The 16,639-nt window shown below is 36.9% G+C and overlaps 1 protein-coding gene across 7 annotated transcripts in view; it reads left to right on the forward strand.

Moving 5' to 3' along the window:
* Window positions 1-305: 305 nt before the first annotated feature.
* The window catches only part of ZNF438 (zinc finger protein 438), a 114,938-nt gene continuing 98,604 nt past the window's right edge, over window positions 306-16,639 (forward strand). For 2 of the 7 annotated variants that reach the window (XM_032259722.1, XM_032259724.1), the window contains exon 1: window positions 688-2,284. The gene's annotated coding sequence lies outside the window, so the exon portion shown is untranslated. Of the gene's footprint in view, window positions 357-687; window positions 2,285-13,391; window positions 13,428-14,004; window positions 14,038-16,639 lie in introns of those variants that run through there. The other 5 variants (XM_032259726.1, XM_032259727.1, XM_032259721.1 and 2 more) reach the window with 5 other exon arrangements.

Consider the following 16,639-nt stretch of genomic DNA (forward strand, 5'->3'; position numbering starts at 1 on the left):
TGTTTTGGTGTATGTGTTAATGTGTTATTTACTGTCAACATCGCAATTGAGGATTATACCTTTTATCAGAGTAATATGACTTCTTTCTTTTTTTTTTTCCATTAAATAAAAGGTCTTGTTTTGTCACCCAGGCTAGAGTGCAGAGGCATAATTATAGCTCATTGCAGCTTCCAAATTCTAAGGCCCAAGTGGGTGATCCTCCTGGCTAGCTGGGACTGTAGACGTGGCACCACACCTCTAATTTTGTTTTTAATTTTTTATAGAGACGGGGCCTTGCTATATTGTCCAAGCTGGTCTTGAACTTCTGGCCTCAAGTGATCCTTCTGGCTTAGCCTCCCAAAGTGCTGGGATTACAGGTATGTGCCACGGCACTCAGCCATGACTTTCTAATTTATGACTTGGGTTTTTTGTTCTGTTTTAACTGGCATTGATATTGCTACCTTAGTTTATATTTCTCTATAAATCTGTAATTCCTGTTGTATTTATACTTTCTTTGTCATTACTTTTAGGTATGTTTCCTAAAAGTAGAACATAGTTGGATTTCGTTTTTTTAACCTAAAAAGAACGTCTCTTAACAAATATTTAATGCATTTAAATTTGTTTCCAAATTGTTCTAATTGATTTTACTTTATTGATCTTCCTTTCAGCTTTCTGTTTGAAATTCTTCCTTGTTTGCATTATGTTTTGGATTTTTTGCTGTTTTGATTTGAAGTTTTACATTTAATTTGATTTTCATTTTTAACTTATGGTTCACTTAAGAGGCTTTGAAATCTATTAAAGATTACTTTAAAGGTTTTTTTTTTTTTTTAGCTTTAAATTTATATGATAACCTATCATTAACAGGCAAGAATAGGATGGTGTCTCTTGATTTCCCTCAGTGTTAAATGAGAAATTTAATATGTTTTTACTTACCTGCTTCTCTATTTTCATTAATATGGTCTAAGATTTTTTAATTCAGACTATTGCTAAATTATAATTTTAAATAATTTATATACTTTTTAAATTAACTTTTACATGGGCATAAAGATTATGAAAACCCTAAGGTGTCACAACCTTAAATTAATTTCTACTTTTTCAAGTGTATTTCAAAAGGAATCTTAAGCCATCAAAATTAAACTCTAATATCCTATTATTCATTATTTTCTTGATTTATTTTTATGTTATATCTTTAAATGGTACCATTTTCATTTTTCCTGTTGTCCACATTCAAACTATTTCTTTGCTCATTAGACTAGGAGAAAAGAAGTAGAAATAGTCAGATTTGAAATTAAGATACCAAGTTATGTATGCAATATTTGCTATAGCAAAGTCTAAGGTCTGGAACATGTTTAGGATTATTGATTAATAGATTTTATGGTGGTGGGTTTTATGGGGAGAATTACCAGTAATTTAGCAGATTTGTAAGCTTGTTTTCTAAGATGTTCCTGTCATTTACTGCATCAGGTAACAGGGCCTGGCACTTAGATTCTCAGTAATATTTGTTCAGTGACAGAAGCTGTCCTCTGTTGCTTTTGAGTCTCTAACAGACTGTTTTCCCCATCTTGAAAGTGCCTAGTCATCTAACCTCCTCTCAAAGGGACACCAACTTCATTCTCTCTCTATAATAAGGGACCTTTTATGGGGCTCTCCTAGTTTTTTCAGAACATGCTTGAGGACCATATAGGGAAGCAGGGTCTTAGAGGACATTCAGTCTTGTCTTGGAAACAGTGGAGAAGGAAGTGTAGCAGTTGCTAGGGGTAATATTATATCTTTAAGAAAACAATGCTGTTGCTAAGTTATTTTTAGACATGGAAGCCTTCTCTTTATTTTTTTATTTTTTTAGTACATGATCATGTAGCTAGACTACCAAGAGGTGGGGAGTGAAGTGAAGCTGAGAACAGCCTCTCCAGGATTATCAGGTCAGGGTGAAGTTCTTGGCAAGAGACTCGATTTAGTGTGGCATTCTGGAAAGCACATGGGCTGAGGAGGCAGGAGACCTTTATTCTAGCTTTGGTTCTCTGTTCTTGTTTGTGACTGTGGCAAAAACCATTTAAGTTTTGTGAGTCTCAGACTAGATTTATTAAATGAGGAATCTGACTCAAAGATCCTTTCTAACTTTAAAATTCTATGACTGACCAGAGGACCAGGGTAGAACATGGAGGTTTCTACTTATCAAGCATTTTTATTTTTAATATCATTTTGTAAAATCAAGAAGAATAAATCATTTATCTTACTGCTTTGAATAGGAGGATTAGAAGAAGGAATCATATGTGGCTCACATGTTTATGTTCTGACTTCATATTAGGTAAGTGGCATGACGTGTTGCAGTCGATTGTCTATATTGTAACACATGGAAATAATCTGGTACTAGAATAACTCAGAGGAATATTTGTTGTTGTTGTTGTTTGTTCTGTTTTTGTTTTCTTGAGACAAGATTTCACTCCATCACCCAGGCTGGCGTGCAATGGCTTGATCATAGCTTACTGCAGCCTTGAACTCTCAGGCCAAAGTGATCCTCCCACCTCAGTCCCCTGACTAGTTGGGACTACAGACATGCATCACCATCTTTGGCTAATTTTTTAAATTTTTTTATAGAGACAGGGTCTCCCTGTCTTACACAGGCTGGTCTCAAACCCCTGGCTTCAAGCAATCCTCCTACCTTGGCCTCCCAAAATGTTGGGATTTCAGGCCTGAGCACCTGCGCCTAGCCAGGAATGTTAAATCACCATTTTTTCCTGGAGAAAACACGACAAAAATATTTATCTAGATTCCCAGAAGTTTATCACCTTTTCCACTGGGATATGTGTGTTTCTCAAAATTGAGGATACTGGGTGGTGGGCCTATTGTGTGGTACCAGTCAGCCATCAGGCTGCGGGTCACGCTGAACATCCTTCATTGAAGTCCCGAGTGGTGAAAAGGCTGCTGGCACCGAAGTTGTGTTTTACAAGGGCAGTAATAGGATGCTGCCCGAGCTGGCTGTATGTCGTAAGTCGAGCTGGGCATGATCACATGCAAGGTGGGCAGAGAGAGTTTTCAAATAATGAGCATGTCACAGTTGTGAAGAGCTGGGGAAGAGTGCTGACTGAATAAAATCTATGTAGCAGTCAAAGAGTGACCCTTTTTGAAGAAAGGCTTTGTTCTGCCCAGATTCTGGACAAAGAGCCACCAACAAAGGCTCCATCCAGAGCAGCACAGAAAAGACCTGACAGTGGACATTGGCTGCTTTTCTTCTCTGTAGTCATCACATTGAGAACTAAAAAAATAGTTGAAAAGTTTTATTTCCCTCTTTATCAAGAGCTTCCAGGGATTGGAGAGAGTTCTTTCATTTCAGAAATATGTTTTGTTTTAGTAAACACATATGAATTGAATAAATGCAAATAAAATTCAAAATAAATTAGAAATGTGAGTTTAAAAATGTGTATGATAGGCTTTTAAGTGCCACTGCATCGTAGGCCCTGGTTAGTGATGCAGAAATCAACAGTCAGTAAATTCTTCCCTCAGGAACTTCAGTACAGCTAGTGCTCGACTTACGACCACGATTGGGACCAGCAGACCGGTCGTAACACGATTTGGTCGTAAGTTGAGTAGGCTATATGTACAGTTGAAATGGTGCACGCGGAGATGGTAGTGCTGCCGGAAGCTGGTCCGCACTGTCGTACACCCAGCTGGGCAACGTTTGCACTGCCAGATGCGGAGCAGTCGTGGCTAGCGATTGTGGTTGTAAAGTTGAATGGTCGTAAGTTGTATAGGTCGTAAGTCGATCAATACCTGTAAGACCAACCAATAAATGGCTAATACTATGTTTCATTCAGTTTTTGTGGAGAATCTACCCTATGCAAGGCAATAGGACTTACAAAGTAAGACAGAGAAGATCAAGTCTCTGTTCTCAAGGCATTTGTAGTCCCAAGGGATATGAGTGAATAGGTAACTAGAGTGCCAGGTACACGGGGGACTACAGGAGAGAATAATAGAATGTATGGCGTGAATAACGCAGGTGACTTGAATGTGTCCTGACATTAGAATGAAGCAGCCTCAGGGTGCCTATACTTTCAGATTTCCAGAGTGTTTAAGCCTTCTAGAACTACAGAGTTAACTACTGGAGAAACCATTCTGGTATGTTTTTATACATATTAATGAGTCTAGCTATGGACTCATTAATACCTATAAAGCATCTGAGAGGAAAAAATAATACCTATAAATCATCTGGGAGGAAAAAAAATAGTTGATACATGTGCTTTCTGTTTTCAGCTGATGATGAAGATGACGATTGGATCCCCCTTTACTAGCTACAAATTATGTCTAAAATTTTAAATTTGAAATTATAGAGAGATACCTTTTGATCAAACATTTTTCCCTGTTAAGTTACAGTAGAAGTCTTCCTTGAACTTAAAGTCTATTTAAAAGAGATTGCATGGCCCCCCACAGTCATTGAATCCCACGGCTCTTTGAGGTAGGGATTTCCTATTCAGCCCAGTGTCCTCCTGTTCAAGTACGAGGCTGCTTTCTCTCTCTCTCATTATTGAAGTGTTGGTCTTTTTTGACAACAGTAGAGGACTGTAATTTATTTTAAGCTGGATTTGTAAATGGAAGGGGCCCAGGCTGAGTCTGGCCTGTGTTGCATGTGGCTTACCTCCATGCCTGAGCCACAAAAGGCCCGCTATTTGCTGTTTTTAGGGAGTTAGTAAGAGCTTTTGTGATAGTTTATACACATTTTATTGGCTAAAAGCTAGATGATCTGAAGGAAAAAAGAATAGGATACAAAAGTCAAGGTTCTGGCTGTGAACTAGAAGAAAAGTTAAAAATATAAAAACCAGCACAAATGGTACAAACAAGAATTAGAAATTAGGAAGAGCCTAGAAGGAGAGGTTTTTAATTATAGCACCCGTTAAGACATTTGAAATTGTTACAATGATTTTAAATAGGCAAACTTTTGGTCTTAAAAAGAATCAAGGGCTCTACTTTCTGTGTGTAGTTTATTAAATGTAAACACATAACAAAATTTAAAGGGAAAAGGTAATCTTTTTATGTGAAACTGTTTTGATTTATGGCTTCCCAGACTTTGAGAGCCTCTTTGCACCTTGATTAATACACTGAGTAGTTTTAAAAACTTAATAAAATTGTTGAGGGCGGTGTGGCATGAGCAGATATTTTTAATATAGCAATTGGGAATATCATTAAGAAGATTATTTAAGCAGTTTGTAACATAAGCCTTGAATGGTATTACTAAATAAAGAAAATGAGGTTTTAGAAATTTGAACATGTTAACTGTAAAAAAAGTAAACTTTTTTCATGTAATACTGAAATCAACTATGGAATTGAAGAAACTAAGATTTTTCTTTCTAAAATAAAATTATTTACAGAGGAAAATCATAACAGTTTCTCTTTGTTAAAAAACAAAAAGCATTTATAGCTCAGGCTAAAGTTCCATTTGACTACCACCCTTCTGTGTCCCCAGAGATCATCATTTTGCTACTTAGTCTTCCAAATTGTCTTCTAAATATTTTTATGCATATATGTGTATACATACAACAGTTGTATATTTTTTTTGGATGTTTAAAAAAACATAGAATGTTGATTGCTGGTTCATTTTAAATATGGCCTTCCATTGTTATGTTTTATTTTGAACTCTTCTGCAGTATTACTAATAGCAGCTGACATTTATTATGGAGTAGTTACTATGGGCTAGGCAGGATGCTTAGCATTTTTCATATAATTTAGCTCCATAATCGTAGTAACCTTCAGAAGTAAAATAGTTGATTTTATATGAATAAAATTCCACGTTCAATATACCTTTCATTTACAGTAAATTATTAATGACAGTAGTTTGGCATTCTTTAATAAGACTTCAATACCAAAACATTTGAAATGATTCTTAAAAATTGCTAAGACTGGAACTGCCAGTCTGTTACATTTTTTATTCTTGTGCAGTTGGCCTTTACCAGGTCCTCGGAGTCAGGTGTCTGCTTGCTCAACCAGAAAGCTGACATTATGAGGGTGATTCTTGCTCAACTTTTAGGAATGAAGTGGTAGTATGTGTCCTATTTGACTGATTTTAAATGAGGAACAGACAACCCCAGACATTTCCTCACAAGTTAATGGTTTGAAAAGCCTATGCCTGTGGTGATGTCCATTTTGGGGACAGTTACAGGATACAAGACTTAGATTGAAGGAAGTTCCCTTTCGAAAGAAGCCTTTCTTTTTGCCCTTAGTCATCCTGGTATGAGGAAATAAAGGCTGCCGCGATAGAACTCCAAGAATCGTTATGGGAATTGGTAGAAAGGGAGTGATATTGGGTAGGTTGAGAGAAAAAAAATTGTGCTTACGTATAAACTGATTTTGGAGCTTGGATGAGGATATTTTCCCCATTTCATGACAAAATAAAGAGCTTTTAGTATAGCTCTCAGGAAGTTTTAAATCTCAGCTCTGCTGCTTAGCTAGCTGTGTGACTTTGAATAGGTACTTGACACTGTTTTAATCAAAATATTCAGTTCATCCAGCTGTAGGGTTGAAATGACGTAAAGTATGTTAAGCATTGCTAAGTGCTGTATAAATGTTTCAGTATTAGGTGGTATTCTTACCTTTTTCATCATCGTTAACTGTTGTCAAAATCTCCTATAGTTCGTATCTATACTAAAGACTTAACCTACTTGCTTCTATCCTTTGTTACTTGAGAAAGGTTACTATATTAGGGTTCTGTTATTTTCAGAAAATAAAAAGAGATCCTATCACCTCTTTTAACATTTAACAAATATTGAAGGCCTAATATATTTCAGTCAACATTTCTTCTGGCTGAATGCTAATAAAGAAAAGATCATTTATATTAATAGTAACTCTGGAGGAGAGGAGAAGGTCCTGATAAATATCATTTGCCAAAGGTCCCAGTAAATATCATTTCATTGCCATTATTAGTCTTCATAGGCATTTTTTATCTTTTTTGTCTTCAACATTTAAAAAAGCATTAATTAATATCTGTCCACTTATGCAAGTATTTGTAAGTAAATGAATTTGTAAATGGTTATGATGAGACATTGAAAGAAAACAATAAAAGTTTACCTTCCTTTGGTTTGGTTTTGGTTATAATACTTTAAAGTCACAAATAACATTTAATGGGAGTTTGAGGATTTTATGTTTAATAGGATGGAACATGGGTTGAAAATGTTAAGAAGTGCTCATTTCCAGAGTAAGTGTCATTTTCAGCTGAGGAGACTGAACTCCACTGAGCTTGCATTTGGTACACTTCAGGGTCCACATTCTAATGGGGAACTGATTCTTGCTAGAAACCCAGTCAGAAGTCTGGTTTATTCTGGGTTTGTTTAAAATTTTCCTCCCCACTGTTTTGCTGTATTTTCCTAACCTAAGTGTTACAGAAATTCAGAATTCATGGAAAGAATGAGCACCTTTAGCTTCTTACAGTGTCATGAGACTGCATATTGTGATCCAGTGTTGGAGAAATTAAAAATCAGTTGTTTAAGGCAACTAGGATGTCTACAGTTTAAATCTCACTTACAGTTTTTTAGTGATATGCCGTTTAGTATATGAAAACACTGTGGGTATAGGCTGTTCCTTAAAGCAGACTATGTGTGCTTTGGAGGAGGCACTTTGCTAGGGGAAAAAAAATCTTTTTTGTTCCCTCTTCTAGAGAGTTCTGAAAGTCTGCCCTTTTGACTTTCATTGGCAGTTGTTCATTGTCATCTCCATATTCTTTCATTTATTTTTCGACTTACTCTGTGGCAAACCATCTCTATCCTGAAGTTAGACCAATGAAAAAAATCTTATTTCAAAGTGACCCATGAAATTCCATTCCATAGTTTAAATGTGTCACATTGGAAATACCACCTTTTTCTCCACTGTGTTTTGTTACCCTAACCCATGCCCTCACCATCTGAGGACTGTTTTTGTATGTATTTTTAAAATGAATATCTCTCAAACTCACTGGTTTGTGGAAACTGAGCATTCCCCTGTTACCCACAGGCAGCTGTGGTAAGTGTGTCTTGTTTTCTTCAGATCCCAATCACAGGTTTCTAAAGGTATCTAAGATCTGTACAGTCATCTCTGCTTTTCCAAGTAACAGCTAGAAATATTTTACCTTGCCTTCACTATAGCTAGGCTATAATAAAGTTTACTATCAGAGGCCAGCCAGGTGCAGTGGCTCACCCCTGTAATCCTAGCAATTTGGGGGCCAAAGTAGGTGGATCACCTGAGGTCAGGAGTTCGAGACCATCCTGACCAACATGGAGAAACCCCATATCTACTAAAAATACAAAATTAGCTGGGCGTGGTGGTACATGCCTGTAATCTCAGCTACTCAGGAGGCTGAGGCAGGAAGATTGCTTGAACCTGGGAGCTGGATATTGCAGTGAGCCGAGATCACCTCCTGCCCTCCAGCCCGGGCAGCAAGAGCCAACTCCGTCTCAGAAACAGAAAAGTTTACAATCACTTAAATTCTCTAAGCTTCTGGCTTGGAATATTGAAGAAACTTTTACAGAGAGTAGGTAAAGGATGGAGTAAGAATTTCTGATTCAGTTGCGTGTTATTTATTGTGGAAAGAATGCTTTCCCTACAGACTGACTAGGAACAAGATGTTTAAACATAAGCCAGGGTGGAGACCTATTTGTTTGGTCAGCTTTATAGGAGCCACGTTTCCCTACTTAGGATGAGCTTGCCAACTATTCCATCCTCCTACCCCTGCCTGATTCTTCAAGTGTCTTTGGAATTTTTAGGCAGTAATACAGTATATATGTAGCAATTAGGCTAGAGGCTGTTTTGTGGAGCAGCATGATTTTATCATGCCATTATAAATTTATGCTGTGCTCTGTGTGTGTGTGTGTGTGTGTGTAAAATGTCTCCCCCCACCCCCTTTTCTCAATCCCTCTTTGCTCTTGGCTTGTATATTCATATAACTGGGCAGCAGCAGGACTTCATTTATCACAGGCAGTGGGAGGGGGTACAGAGATATGAAAGGGTTACTGTTCACATTTCCTGTGTAATTCCCTCTGATCTTACTGAGTTGTAATTCCTTTCTTGATGTTAAACATTCCCAGGCTCCAATAACCTTCTGGCCTGCTTGCACTGGCCAAGTTTGTCCCAGGTGATCATGTAGGCGTACCTCCTGTTTTTAAGACAAGAAATCGCTCCCTCCTTGATGAGATAGGCTAAATATTCATTTCTTTTCAGCCCCAGAAGAAATCCCTTTAATTTAAAACAACAACAGAGCAGTAACATATTAGTTTTAAAATTAAAATTTGGCAAGATTGTTGTCAGGTTAATTTTGTAGATTTTTAAATCTATTCTGTCACGATTTAGTGAGTTTCTGGTTGAATGAAACCCTATGGACATATTAAAGATTACATCCTTTCTTTTTAAAACACACTATAAAAATGGGTTTTGATTCTAAAAGGATAAATTTTGACCTTACCATCTCACTTTTAGCCTACTTAAACAGTAGATCATTTTAAGTTGCCTCAGATACAAAGCAGCTTAGCTGAAACTACAATATTTTTGCTTTTCTTTATTAGCTCTCAGAAGTTTATAGTTGAGCATTGGGGAGATACTTATTTCCTTTTTCTCTGGTTTTAAAAGTATATACCAGCTCATCTTTCCCCCACAATTTAAAATACATAAATGTTTGTGGTTGACAAAAAGGCTTTCTATTTTTGCCTTTTCCTCTAAATTTTTAGAAGACAATATTATGCCGTGAAGCATAAGAATGGTTTAGCAGCTGTTTATGAATTTACAGGGACAAGGAGTACTTGTGCCAACACTGCCTTAATCTCAGGTAAAGAGCTTTTGTTTGGACAAGGCTCCAAGGGTAAGTTTACTCTTATTGCTTATAGCACCTCTCTGTATCTTTCAGTCAACAACTTGGGAACCTAGGGGCTTGGGGACTGAAATGAAACAGTATCTCTTTGAAGGAGTTTCTAGGATAATTTTAAGTTTGCTAGTGTTTAGGCAAAGTAAACTGTCTGCATTGCTCCAAGCAATGAGATAAAATATTTTTAGTGCCCTTTAACTGTCTGGAATACAGTTTTACAGGGAGGTAGGTAGATGAATTTTTGGATTAGTTCTGTTTAAATCTGCTTTAGAGAGCCAATATGAATTGCTGATATTAATCATTCACCTTTAGTTCTCCAGTGCCTAATACAGAGCCTGTCACACAATAGGTTTTCATTTTCATTTTCTTTTTTTTTTTTTTTTTGAGACAGGAGCTCACTTGGTCACCCAGACTTATAGTACAGTGGCATGATCATAGCCCACTATAGCCCCAAACTCCTGGGCTCAAGTGATCCTCCCACCTCAGCCTCCTCAGTACCTAGGATTACAGGCAAATGCCACCATGCCTGCTAATTTTTTTAAATTATTATTTTGTAGAGACAAGGTCTTGCTGTATTGCCCAGGATGGTCTAGATAGAACTCCTGTCCTTAAGTGATCCTCCCACTTTGGCATCCAAGTTCTGGGTAATTATAGGCATTGGGTTTTCAATAATGGTTTGTTAAATGAATGAATAAGACTCCTGGATTACTTTTGTAGATTCTATTTTTTTTTTTTTTTACAATATTCCTAATAGTAAAGAGTGATGCATTCAGTATGTACATCTTTTTTTTTTTTTGAGACGGAGTTTCGCTCTTGTTACCCAGGCTGGAGTGCAATGGCGCGATCTCAGCTCACCGCAACCTCCGCCTCCTGGGTTCAGGCAATTCTCCTGCCTCAGCCTCCTGAGTAGCTGGGACTACAGGCACGCACCACCATGCCCAGCTAATTTTTTGTATTTTTAGTAGAGACGGGGTTTCACCATGTTGACCAGGATGGTCTCGATCTCTTGACCTTGTGATCCACCCGCCTCGGCCTCCCAAAGTGCTGGGATTACAGGCTTGAGCCACCGCGCCCGGCCATCTTTTTTTACATAGAGTAGATAAAGGATGGAGTAAGAACTTCTGATTCGATTGCGTGTTATTTATTGTGACAAGAGTTGACGAAGTATTGGGTACTATAAAGCACTGAATACTAATGTCACTCAACAAATACTTGCAGAATGCTAAACAGCATTGTGCCTGGTATTGTGGGCTCTCCAGAGATGTACACCACCTTGTCCCTGCCATCTAAAGTGTCCTAGACTTCTCAATGAACAGGATATGTACACTAATCAAGTTAAACAGCAACCTAAAGTAACATCAATTTAAAGTTTAAAATAATTTCAACTTTTATTTTAGATTCAGGGGGTACATGTGCAGATTTGTTACATGGGTATATTGTGTAACGCTGAGGTTTAGGGTATAGATGATCCTGTCACCTAGGTACTGAGCATAGCACCCAATAGTTCCTTTTCAACTCTTGCCTCCCTACTCCCTCTCTCCTTCCTCTAGTAGTCCCCAGGGTGTATAGCTCCCATCTTTGTGTCCATGTGTACCTAATGTTTCACTTCCACTTCTAAGTAAGGACATGCAGTACTTAGTTTTCCATTCCTGAGTTAATTCACTTAGGATTATGGCCTCCAGCTGCATCCATGTTGCAGCCAAGGACATTTTTTTTAAATTTTTTTATTGCTGCATAGTATTCCATGATGTATATATACCACATTTTCTTTGGTGGACTTCTTGGTTGATTCCATGTCTTTGCTATTGTGCATAGTGCTGTCATGAACATAGGAGCTCATGTGTCTTTTTTATAGAACAATTTTTTCCTTTAGGTATATGCTCAGTAATGGGATTGCTGGGTTGAATGGTAGTTCTGTTTTTAAGTTCTTTGAGAACTCTCCAAAGTGCTGTCCTCAGTGGCTGAATTAATTTACATTCCCACCAACAGTGTGTAAGCATTCCCTTTTCTCTGCCGTCTCATCAGCATCTGTTATTTTTTTATTTTTAATACTAGCCATTATGACTGGTATGAGATGGTATCTCATTTTAGTTTTGATTTGCATTTCTCTGATGATTAGTGATGTTGAGCTTTTTTAAATATATATATATTTGTTGGCTGCTTTTATGTATTCTTTTGTGAAGTGTTTATTCATGTCCTTTGCCCACTTTCTAATGGGCTTATTTGCTTGCTGAATTGCTTAAGTTCCTTATAGATTCTGGATAGTAGACATTTATAGGATGTGTAGCTTTTGAATATTTTCTCCCATTCTGTAAGGTCTGTTTATGCTGTTGAGAGCTTCTTTTGCTATGCAAAACCTCTTTAGTTTAATTAGGTCTCACTTGTCAATTTTTTTGGTACAATTGCTTTTGAAGTCTTAGCTACAAATTCCTTGCCAAGGCCAATGTCCAGAATGGTATTTCCTAGGTTTTTTCTAGGATTTTTATAGTTTGAGGTCATTGTTCCATTTGTGTGTGATTGTGTGTATGTCTACAAATATTACCCTCATCCTTCCTGTTAATCTGCAATGGTAGATCCTGTTGAGAGTCCTTTTGTCGTTGAATAGTTAATTTCCTCACAACATTCTGTGCCCAAGTCCTTAGGTAAGCTATACCTGGCTAACCTAATCTTTTATTCTATGCTTGGTCATAGAAAAAAAGACGATATTTAGTCATTGATTAAAGATAGTCTGTTAACATTTCCTGAAACTAATAAGCACATCCGTTGTTCTCATAATAGAAAAACACTTATATTTTCCCTCAAGAATGAACTATTTCTAGGAAAAGTACTGAATACTAATGACAGTCAGTCAACAAATATTTGCAGAATGCTAGTGTAAACAGCATTGTGCCTGGTATTGCGGGCTCTCCAGAGATGTGCACCACCTTGTTCCTGCCATCTGAAGTGTCCTAGACTTCTCAACGAACAGGATATGTACACTAATCAAGTTAAATAGCAACCTAAAGTATGTTAAATATGGTTATAAGGTAAGTGAGAGACATGGACAAGAATGAAGAAGCTTAGAGGAAGGAGAAATCATTTTTACCTGAATCAGAGAGTGGTAAAAGATTTAATGGAAGCTTGAATAGGGCATTAAATACATAGTTGGGGTTGGAGTATAAGGAGTAAGGCTATCTGACATTTATAAGCAAGGGCGGCAGTTATCACACTTCCTGTCGCTAGCAGCAATGAAGAAACAACCAAAAAAGTGCTGGAAAGTTTTCTTCATCAGTGACTTAATTGTTCCTATTTTCTCCGGAAGTAAAATTTCAGAAAAGCTTCCACCTAGGACATACAGCAGCTATTTTAGTTCCTGTAAGGATCAGCTCAGTAGGAAATCCTCCCAGACTTTTCTCCCAAGTAAAATTTCAACAGGAAGACAGGAATAAGATATGTTGAAAAGTTATTGCTCATGACTACAGTTTGGTAATAAAGGCCTGATTCAGTCTCATTGGCAATTTTTTTTTTTTTTTGAGATGGAGTCTCATTCTGTCCCCCAGGCTGGAATGCAGTGGTGCAATCTCGGCTTGCTGTAACCTCTGCCGCCCAGGTTCCAGTGATTCTCCTGCCACAGCCTTCAGAGTAGCTGGGATTACAGGTACCTGTCACCGTGCCCATCTAATTTTTGTAGTTTTTAGTAGAGGTGGGGTTTTACCATCTTAGCCAGGCTGGTCTTGAACTCCTGACCTCGTGATCCACCCACCTTGGCCTTCCAAAATGCTGGGATTATAGGCATGAGCTACGACGCCTGGCTTCATTGGCAAATTTAATAGCGCTCATTGCTGAGTTATATCTTGATTTGAATCCTAACATATAAGGAGATATTTCCAAATTCACTATTTTTCTACACATTGATAGGTGGCTATTGGTATTTATCATTATAGGTAAATATAATTTTATAGCAGCTTCTGTTAACCTCTAAAAGTTTCTTTTCTTTTCTTTTTTTTGAGACAGAGTTTTGCTCTTGTTGCCTAGGCTGGATTGCAGTGTCTCGATCTCACCTCACTGCAACCTCTGCCTCCCAGGTTCAAGCGATTCTCCTACTTCATCCTCCTGAGAAGCTGGGATTACAGGCATCCACCACCATACCCAGCTAATGTTTGCATTTTTGGTAGAGACAGGGTTTCACCATGTTGGCCAGGCTCGTCTCGAACGCCTGACCTCAGGTGATCTACCTGCCTTGGCCTCCCAAAGTGCTGGGATTACAGGTGTGAGCCACTGTGCCTGGCCTATCTCTTAAAGTTTCTTTTACAATAAAGCATTTATTTTAATCCTATTTTTTGTTTTGTAAAGCAGATTTTAAAATGAATAGAATTTATATTGAGACTCTTTGATTATATTTACTTATTAAAAGCAAACCCATTAGCACGTTTAATTTCAGAGTCACACATCTGTCTAGTTTTATTCTTTTATTATATAGCTAAAGGAAAAATAATGCCGCATAGAAATGAAACCAGTTTTTCCAACACAGTAAAGATAGAATCTTGAGACAGTCTACTCACTTTATTTTTATTTTATTTTTTAGTCTTTTGGCTGGTAGCAAATTGATGTGGCCTTGTGCATGATTCTTGTTCAGCTGTATGAATTGCTGCCAGTGTGACAATAAGCTGGAAGCTATATCCAACTTGCTTTGCATACTATATTTTTGTAAAGATCTGTATCCTTTCAAGATATTACTAAGTGATCCATGATTAAAGGTTTTGGTGGTCTGCTAATTTTAGGAAAGGTGGGAGCAATCGCAATGGATTTAACATAGTGTATATTGGTATTTCATTTAACCCAGTGTTTCCCAAATGTATTTGAACTTGGAAACACCCACCCCCTTTCTTCTTTCCTTCCTTCCAACTTCCTTTCTTTCTTTCTTTATTTTTTAAGAACACATATTAAAATCTCTTATAGAACAAGTTTCAGGAATGTGCACTATGAAACTTTCATACACACATGCACATTATAGAGATATGTTGTTTGTGTCTTTTTCTATTAATCTCTACCTTTTCTGGGCATAGGTTGGGAGGAAGAAGGAAAATGAGTAGCTTACAAATTTTACTAGTTATTCTGATGTCAAGTTTAGTGGGAAGGAGGCTGAAACTTCTATCTAAAATAAAGTTTGAGATTGATCTGAGTATTTTAAGAGTTCTTACTATCTGTGTCTTCTATAGCCTGTTGCTCTATACAATCAGGAGTTGACAGAGCATAACAGAAGTTACCTCTATGGGGAAGAGTAGGGTGGGTCAGAGGTGAAATGAGACTCTTCCCTTTTGCCTTTTGTAACCTTAAGAAGAAAAAGCAAATTAAAAGACCTAAACTGATGGAGAGAACCAGTACTTTACAACAGAATTTCTTATTTCAAGCTTTGGTAAGTACTAGCCTCTCTGGTAGTTTTAAACATGTTTTGTTTAGAAAATAACAAAATTTGTAAAACATTTTAAGAAATAGGCTTATATAAAAGTAAGATAAATCTGACAAGATTGTATTAATATCTTTTGTCCTTTATCTTGTATGTACTTGTCGTTAATATACTGTGCCATCATTGTATATTTATGTGCTAAATGAGCAACTGTGTATTATTTTTCTCTGTATCTTTGGCAACTAACCTTGCACTGTGCCTGGAACATAGTAGGCATTCAGTATGTTTGTTGACGTGAGTGTGGGGGGCTGGGAAAACTTAATTTCAATCCTATGGAAATATGTTAATGGTTGAAATCTTAAAAAAGGATTATGTTCTTTTGAAAACATCTTTAAAATATAGCCTATTTTATTTTTGCATGTATATCTATCTTGTCTAAGAAAGGATTTAAGGTGGTATTAATAAGTATACTTAGTACAGTTGGATCAAATAAAATTTGAAATAAATGGGTAAAAGAACAAACTTGGAGGATTTATACATCCCCATTTCAAAACCCAATCTAAAGTGATGGTGTTCAAGACACCATGGCAGTGGCATAGGATAAGCAGATAAATCAATGGAGACGAATTGAGAGTCCAGAAATAAACATTTACATTTGTGGTCCATTGATTTTCGAAAGAGCTGCTAAGATAATTAAATAGAGAACGGGTTATTTTTTTTTCAACAAATGGTGCTGGAACAACTGGATGTCATATACAAAAATTAACTTCTTCACAGTAATCATACACAAAAATTAACTGAAAATGAATGATGGGCCTAAACATAAGAGCTGAAATTATAAAACTTTTAAAAGGAAGCATAGAAAAAACTTTATGACCTTGGATAGGGCAGAGTTGTTAGGTATGATACCAGAAGCATAAGCCATAAGATAAAAAATTGATGAATTCAATTTAATTAAAATTAAAATCTTTATGCTACAAAAGACATTGGGAAGAAACTAAAAAGACAGGCCGCAGACTGGGAGAAAATATTTGCAAACCATGTGTGATAAAGAACTTGTATCCAAAACATGTAAAGAATTATAAGTGAATAATTAGGCAAACAACCCGACTTAAAGAGCAAAAGAACAGAATAGAAACTTCATCTGAAGAGACATGAGAATGATTAATAGCCACATGTAACCACAGTGAGCATCATTAGTCATTAGGAAAATGCACATTAAAAACACAGTGAGATACCACAATGAGATTACACCCCCTAGGATGGCTGTAATAAAAAGGACAATATATCGTGTCTAGGATGTGGAGAAACAGGAACTCTCATATTATACGTTGTTGGTAGGAATGTAAATTGTTACAGCCACTTTGGAAAATAGTTTGGCTATTTCTTTTAAAGTTAAACCAACTTACCATATGTAGTAAGGTTCTGCAGGGAAACACAACTAATCAGGTGTGTGTGTGTGT

The sequence above is a fragment of the Sapajus apella genome, unplaced genomic scaffold (genome assembly GCF_009761245.1).
Source record: "Sapajus apella isolate SASKATOON/1434 unplaced genomic scaffold, GSC_monkey_1.0 scaffold111, whole genome shotgun sequence".
NCBI lineage: Eukaryota > Metazoa > Chordata > Mammalia > Primates > Cebidae > Sapajus > Sapajus apella.